Source organism: Stegastes partitus, unplaced genomic scaffold (assembly GCF_000690725.1).
Source record: "Stegastes partitus isolate 25-593 unplaced genomic scaffold, Stegastes_partitus-1.0.2 Scaffold61, whole genome shotgun sequence".
NCBI classification, from domain to species: Eukaryota; Metazoa; Chordata; class Actinopteri; family Pomacentridae; genus Stegastes; species Stegastes partitus.
Window position 1 is genome coordinate 69,965 of NW_007577792.1, and position 6,206 is coordinate 76,170.

The window sequence follows — 6,206 nt, forward strand, 5'->3', positions numbered from 1 at the left end:
AGTTGAGTTCATTCAAGCATTCTCCTCTCATTTGCTTTCATTTCCATTACAGGCCTCTAGGACGGAGCTAACGGGCTGTATCACGGATTCGGTTTCCCGTGTGAGCCAGCTCTTTAAGCGCACACATCTACTTACTGTGCAGGTACCGTGAGAAAAACAACACCGACGGCAAGCCGCCAGCCAGCAGAGCCTCCTTTGCACTGTTTACATGGTTATACAGGAGAGATAATACTAGAGTTTCTCATGCTTTTCTAAGTGATTAGCTTAATTGGAAGGTTGGAAATTCTATCTGTCACTTAATGCCTTAATGGATACTTCCAGGAGGCTGCAATCATGTAATCTTGTACGTCGCCGCCGCAGAACTAAAAACTAAAAACATTGGCTGTGTGTTTAAGTTGCGCTCATTTGTCACATGGATTAACGTTTTCATCTGCTCGTTTCACCGCCGAATCCAAATGACACGCTGTAACAGATGACATCATCCGTCAGCTTTCATGTTATGCGAGGCGAAGAGCTGAGGGCGAAACGATGAGTGCAGATAAAAGACGGATGAAGAGGCTCGACGTCGAGGCTCCAGCTGCTAGCTCCGTCTCTGCCGTTTCCACCGAAGCCATCATCTCAGCAAGTGCGCGGAGTGAGACCATATGATTGCTGTAGACGCCTGAGGGGGAAGACGGGCGCTTAATGTAAAGGAAGCAATTCCCTCTCACAGAAGATAAAAAAAGGAGGAGTGAAGCAGCTTTTGAGGATAATAGAGAACTTGTCGTTTGTGGTGTTTGGCTGGTATATTTTCATTTTTGACACAAATAAATTCGATGAGGTGATTAAGCAATAATCAGATCAGACAAAATGAAGACTCTTAATTGGTGCTAAAATCCTTCATTTATCTGAAGAATAGTTTTTCTCTTGGGAGAATTTACAAGCAGTAGGTGGTTTTTAAGCTACTTTAAATAAGCATTTTTATTTTGAACATTAAAAAGTACACTCAAAATAAGGCCCAAAAAATGGATGAAACGCTGGCAGACTCCTTTGAGGCATGTGAGGCCTCCACTGAAGAGACAACAAAACCAGCAACAGACATCCAATCAGAGTGAGCCTTCTTCAATAAATACATAAAACTCAGTAAATGCCCTTTGCTCTACCTATCATTATTCACTATCTGGGGTTTGACTGGTGCATCTTCCTCTGTAAAGCTACAGGCATCCAGATGATAATTTAGCACCACCAACGACTCATCTCAACAAGTCAACTCCTGATAGTCACATAATGAAAGTGCAGAAGACAATGAAACTGGAGGGTCTCTCCAAATAAAGGTTGACCGAATGCATTCATCTGAATCTGGACACAACATTTTAGATAAATCGCAGCTCCCTTTCTTGTACAACTAAATGATTATTAATGCTACATATACACCTTCACTGTGTCTGGTCTTCTGTCTAATTAAGATTTTATCTGCATCACACGCTGGACAAGTGCTGCCATAACTGAAAAAAGAAAGACGATTCCCAACTCATCAGACAAGGACAAGCTGGACGATTATTTCACTAATAGATGGCTTTGAAATGACTGGATTCCCCGTTTATGATTATAGCTCAGGTCTACTGAGTTCCCCCTTTTCAGAGCTTCAGTCTGAGGAAAAAGAACCTTTGACACAGACTTGTGTTGATAAATGATAAACGGTTGGACCAAGATTTCAATGACAACCTTTTTAATTTGACATTGAAAGAAACACAGGAACTGTGAAGCTGGAGAGGATGAATATTTTTCTTCTATTTGACTGTAACTAATACATTAAAGTAGTTTTTTTGGTATCACTGTGGGAAAAAAAATCCATGCTGACCTTTCAACATATTGGACTTCTGTAGCTTCTCTTGTGTCTGTTGTCAGAATTTAGAAAATCCAATTACAGGGCTTTTCACTAATCAAATGAGAAAGAACAACAGAAGCCCCTTTCAGACCTGGTATGTGTACCTTTGCTGTCTTATCTATGTCTTAAAGTGACGGCTTTCTGTCATTCAGACATAAGATCACTTTTATATTGATGTTCCTCACGGCTTCTTTGTACAGACGTTTACATACACTGTATAAAAAGACATATAACCTTTTTTTTCTCTCACTCTCTGACATTAAATGTGACTAAACTGTTGCTGTTTTAGGTCAGTTGGGATTAACAAAATTATTTCTATTTGCTAAACGCCAGAAAAATGAGAGAGAGAATTTGTTAGAGATTTTTTTTTTTTTTAAACGAATGAATGGTTCATTTCTATTACAGTCTCCAGTACAAAAATTGAATTGTGTGCATTCAGCTGACAAAAAATTATTATACATACTTGCATTAACATTTTTTTCTCACAAAAAAAATAACAAGCTCTGAAGCCAAGGCTTATTTTGCCTATCCTGCCTGACAGTCAGAAGTTTACATTCATTTCTTTAGTATTTGGTAGCGTTGCCTTTAAACTGCATGATTTGGGTCAAACATTTCTGGTTTCCTTCCACAAGCTTCTCACAACAGTTTGCTGGAGTTTTGACTCATTCCTCCTGACAGAATTGGTGGAACTGACTGCCATGTTGTCACACAAGGAAGCAGTGTGTTTGAGGTGTGCCTTAAATTACATCCACAGGTGTGCCTCCAGTTAACTCAAATGTTGTCAATTAACCAATTAAAAGTGTCCAAAGCCATGGCATCATCATCTGGTCATAGTCATTTTAGTGTGTGTATCTGATTCTCAGTCATCCAGGTCGTGGTTATTCTCATAGTTTAGTCGTAACATCTTGAAGACGTTTCACCTCTCATCCAAGAGGCTTCTGACTGACTCGTTGGGAGTTCCAAATATCCTTAAGGAGCCATTAACACTTGCGTTTCGGTTTTAATTGGGGCTTTGTTGCTCCTCCCCCTCACTATGTAGTGTATGTAAAGTTTTCATTATTCTGGTGTTTAGCAAATAGAAATACTTTTGGTAATCCTAACTGATCCAAAACAGGAAAAGTTTAGTCTGATTTAATGTCAGATAGTGAGAAAAAAAAAGGTTATGTGTCTTTTTATGCAGTGTGTGGAAACTTCTGGTTTCAACTGTACAATAAATAATCCAAGTGTTTAATTGACTAAGACAAGAGACTCCTAGAAACAGCTGGAAGCAACAAACTGAACAAAAGTACGCAGTGTGACGAGCCATTGGATTCTGGCCTGGACTGATTTGGTCTCTATGTTTGGCAAAATAAATTTACTTAATGAGGTTACTGGTGCTGTTGCTCCACATGAACAAGCGTACACCACTCTTTCACTTGGAGATGCTCATGTAGGTGCTGCTGCTGTCTGATGCTGCAGTTATGTGATAAACTCAGAGGAAGGACTCAGTCTGTTGAAGGCCTTTCCTCAATCACTTCATAACCTGAGGTACTGTTTGAGCTTGTGTGTGTGTCTCTCCACTACTGTGACTCGTGTCCAGTGATACAGAAATGATGTGACTGCTATGGAAAAGTGAGCCGACTGTGCATTCAGACATGAAAACGTTCAGTAGACATTAGAAAAGACGCCTGTTTGAAAGGGTCTGAAGTGAGAGCAGGATGTGGTGGGGCTACTTTGGGACCATGAGGCCACTTAAGCTCATCAAATTACACATCTTCATGTTTCTGCAAACAAAAGTGTTAAAAAGGCTTTGGAACAATATGCTAAACAAAGGCCTTTCAAGCAGATGGTTGGGGTTCAAATCCCTGGTGGAGACACAAGTGCTTGTTTAAAGTGTGTGCTCGTCACTGGCAGGAGGAGGGCTGTACTTCCACACTCTGGATTTTTTCTTTCTTCACCAAGACATCTGACTACTGCAGCTTTAATCACGATCCTTTCATTATGAAACAGACTCATGGTGGTTTGAAAAGTCCACCAAGGAACAGAAACTAACAATGAGGAACAGCTTGATTAACAGCTACACTCATCTATCTGAGAGCAGTGACGTTGGTGAAGATCATGACTCAGCTTTTGATGATATGTACTAAATAAACAACCGCTTAAACCGACACACTTTTATAGTGTGTCAGCATCAAACACATGGGACAGGGAGGCTGTTCATTGTCATTGTAGTTTGAGCTTGAAGCCACATGATGGAGACAGTGAGCCAAAATCTAAATCCTCCCTCACTGCATGTTTCAGGTTTTTCAGGAGAGATTTTGAGCAAATTGACTCTTGATGTTGAAGCACAATAAAACCAGACAACACTCAGACACAGTCCTGGGTCAAAAGGTTTTTAAGTCAGACTGAAACAAAAGCACATCCTCATTGCATCATAAAAGGCCACAGGAGCTAGTTTCAGTGATGCAGTTGTAAATATGACCTTCAGGCAAAAAAAAAGAATGAAAAAAGGCAAACAATTTGGTTTCTGAGTCAAGCTGTGTTTTGAAGCTTTATGTTTCATGTGGACTCTGAAGCAGAAGAAATCAGACTTCAGAACCATTTAAAACACAATCACATATATTTGTGGACCTTAAGTAGAGAGTTTAGAGGTCAGACACTTTATTTCCTGCATTCTGGTGAATTTTTATATTATCTGCATCTATTCACATAAAGGACAATACAAAACTCTGGCACTCGGTTTAATACATCATGAACTATAATGGAGGGAAACTCTCAGTAATTCTGTGCTGCTTTCAAATATGTTTTCTCATGAAGATCAAAGTTTCTCATTTAATACGACACACATATAGGCTGGATTTACTCTGCTGTCCTGTTGTGTGTCTTTTGGTTTAAGTCCACCCATCCATCCATCCATCCATCCATCCATTATCTATACACCCCTTAATCCTCACTAGGGTCACAGGGGGCTGGAGTCTATCCCAGCTGACTCAGGGTGAAGGCAGGTTCACCTGGACAGGTCACCAGTCTATCACAGGGCTACACTTAATAACCAGTTAAGGGGTTAATTCTTAACTGCACTATAAAATCCTGCACCTCTATGCAAACAGCACAACCATGGCTACAAGGACAGAGAATTCTAACATGTCTTTTTTGCCATTTAACAACGTTAACATGTCGTAAATCATCGTGTTTTTGGTTATTCATTTTACAAAAAAATGAAATAAAAAAAAATAGAATCAACATCCATCCGTATCTATACACCGCTTAATCCTCACTAGAGTCATGGGGGGCTGGAGTCTATCCCAGCTGACTCAGGGTGAAGGCAGGGGACACCTGGACAGGTAGTGACCTCTTTAAATGTGCATGTGGCACTTTTTCACCTCATTCATGAACCACATGTATGTGATTAATATGTTCATATGTAAATGAGGTAATATTATCGTGCTAGCTCATAGTATGTTTTCCAGTAAGATTTCTGCTCGTGTTCAAAACTTTATGCACAATTATACTAGTGGTGGGCGCATCGATCCAAAGTATCAATAGCGATGATACCATGTTGGTTTCAGTATCGCATCAATACTAATGTGATGGATTCAATACTCAAGTTTCAGTTTCTCTTCTCTATGTTCAGCAACTAGTGCTTGTGCATGTGTCTCCTCCCCATCCTCCCTGCTGCACTGTTACCTACGTGCTGTCTGTCACATCACTCAGCAAACTGCAGAGAAGAAGAGCAAGGATAAAGGATAGATAAGCTGCTTTTGTAAGTGAAAAGTATCGATGCTGACATCGGCAATACCGGCCCTGTATTTACATGGTATCAGATCGATATTGTGGCAACACCTCAAACTTATTTAAATGCTTGCAAACACACCCAAAAGAAAACTCTGAGCTCCAAAGCAAATGGAGGGAGGAGGACGAGGGGACTCCCCAAACAAAAATGTAATCTAAAACATTCCAGTAATATTTTTACAAGGGAGCAAATAATATTTATTTGTCTACCATCTTTGTCTTGTGTTTTGTTGTGATAATAATACTAATACTGGCCTTGTGTTTACTTGGTACTCGGATCGATACCAAATTTTGCAGCATCGCCTACCCCTAACTTATACCATTTAACACACATCTATATTAAATATAGCACTGAAAACAAAAACAAATAGATTCAGAAATAGTTTCTATGCAAATGCCATATATGGACTAAACACTTCAGTATTACTAATGTTTAATGGGTTTTATTGAATATTTTTTATGAATATTTTATCTTGATAGTCTTACATGATTTTTTATGCTATTTTATTGTTGTTATTTTATAATTTGTTATTTATTTGCTATGCACTTATGGATGGCACTTTTCAAA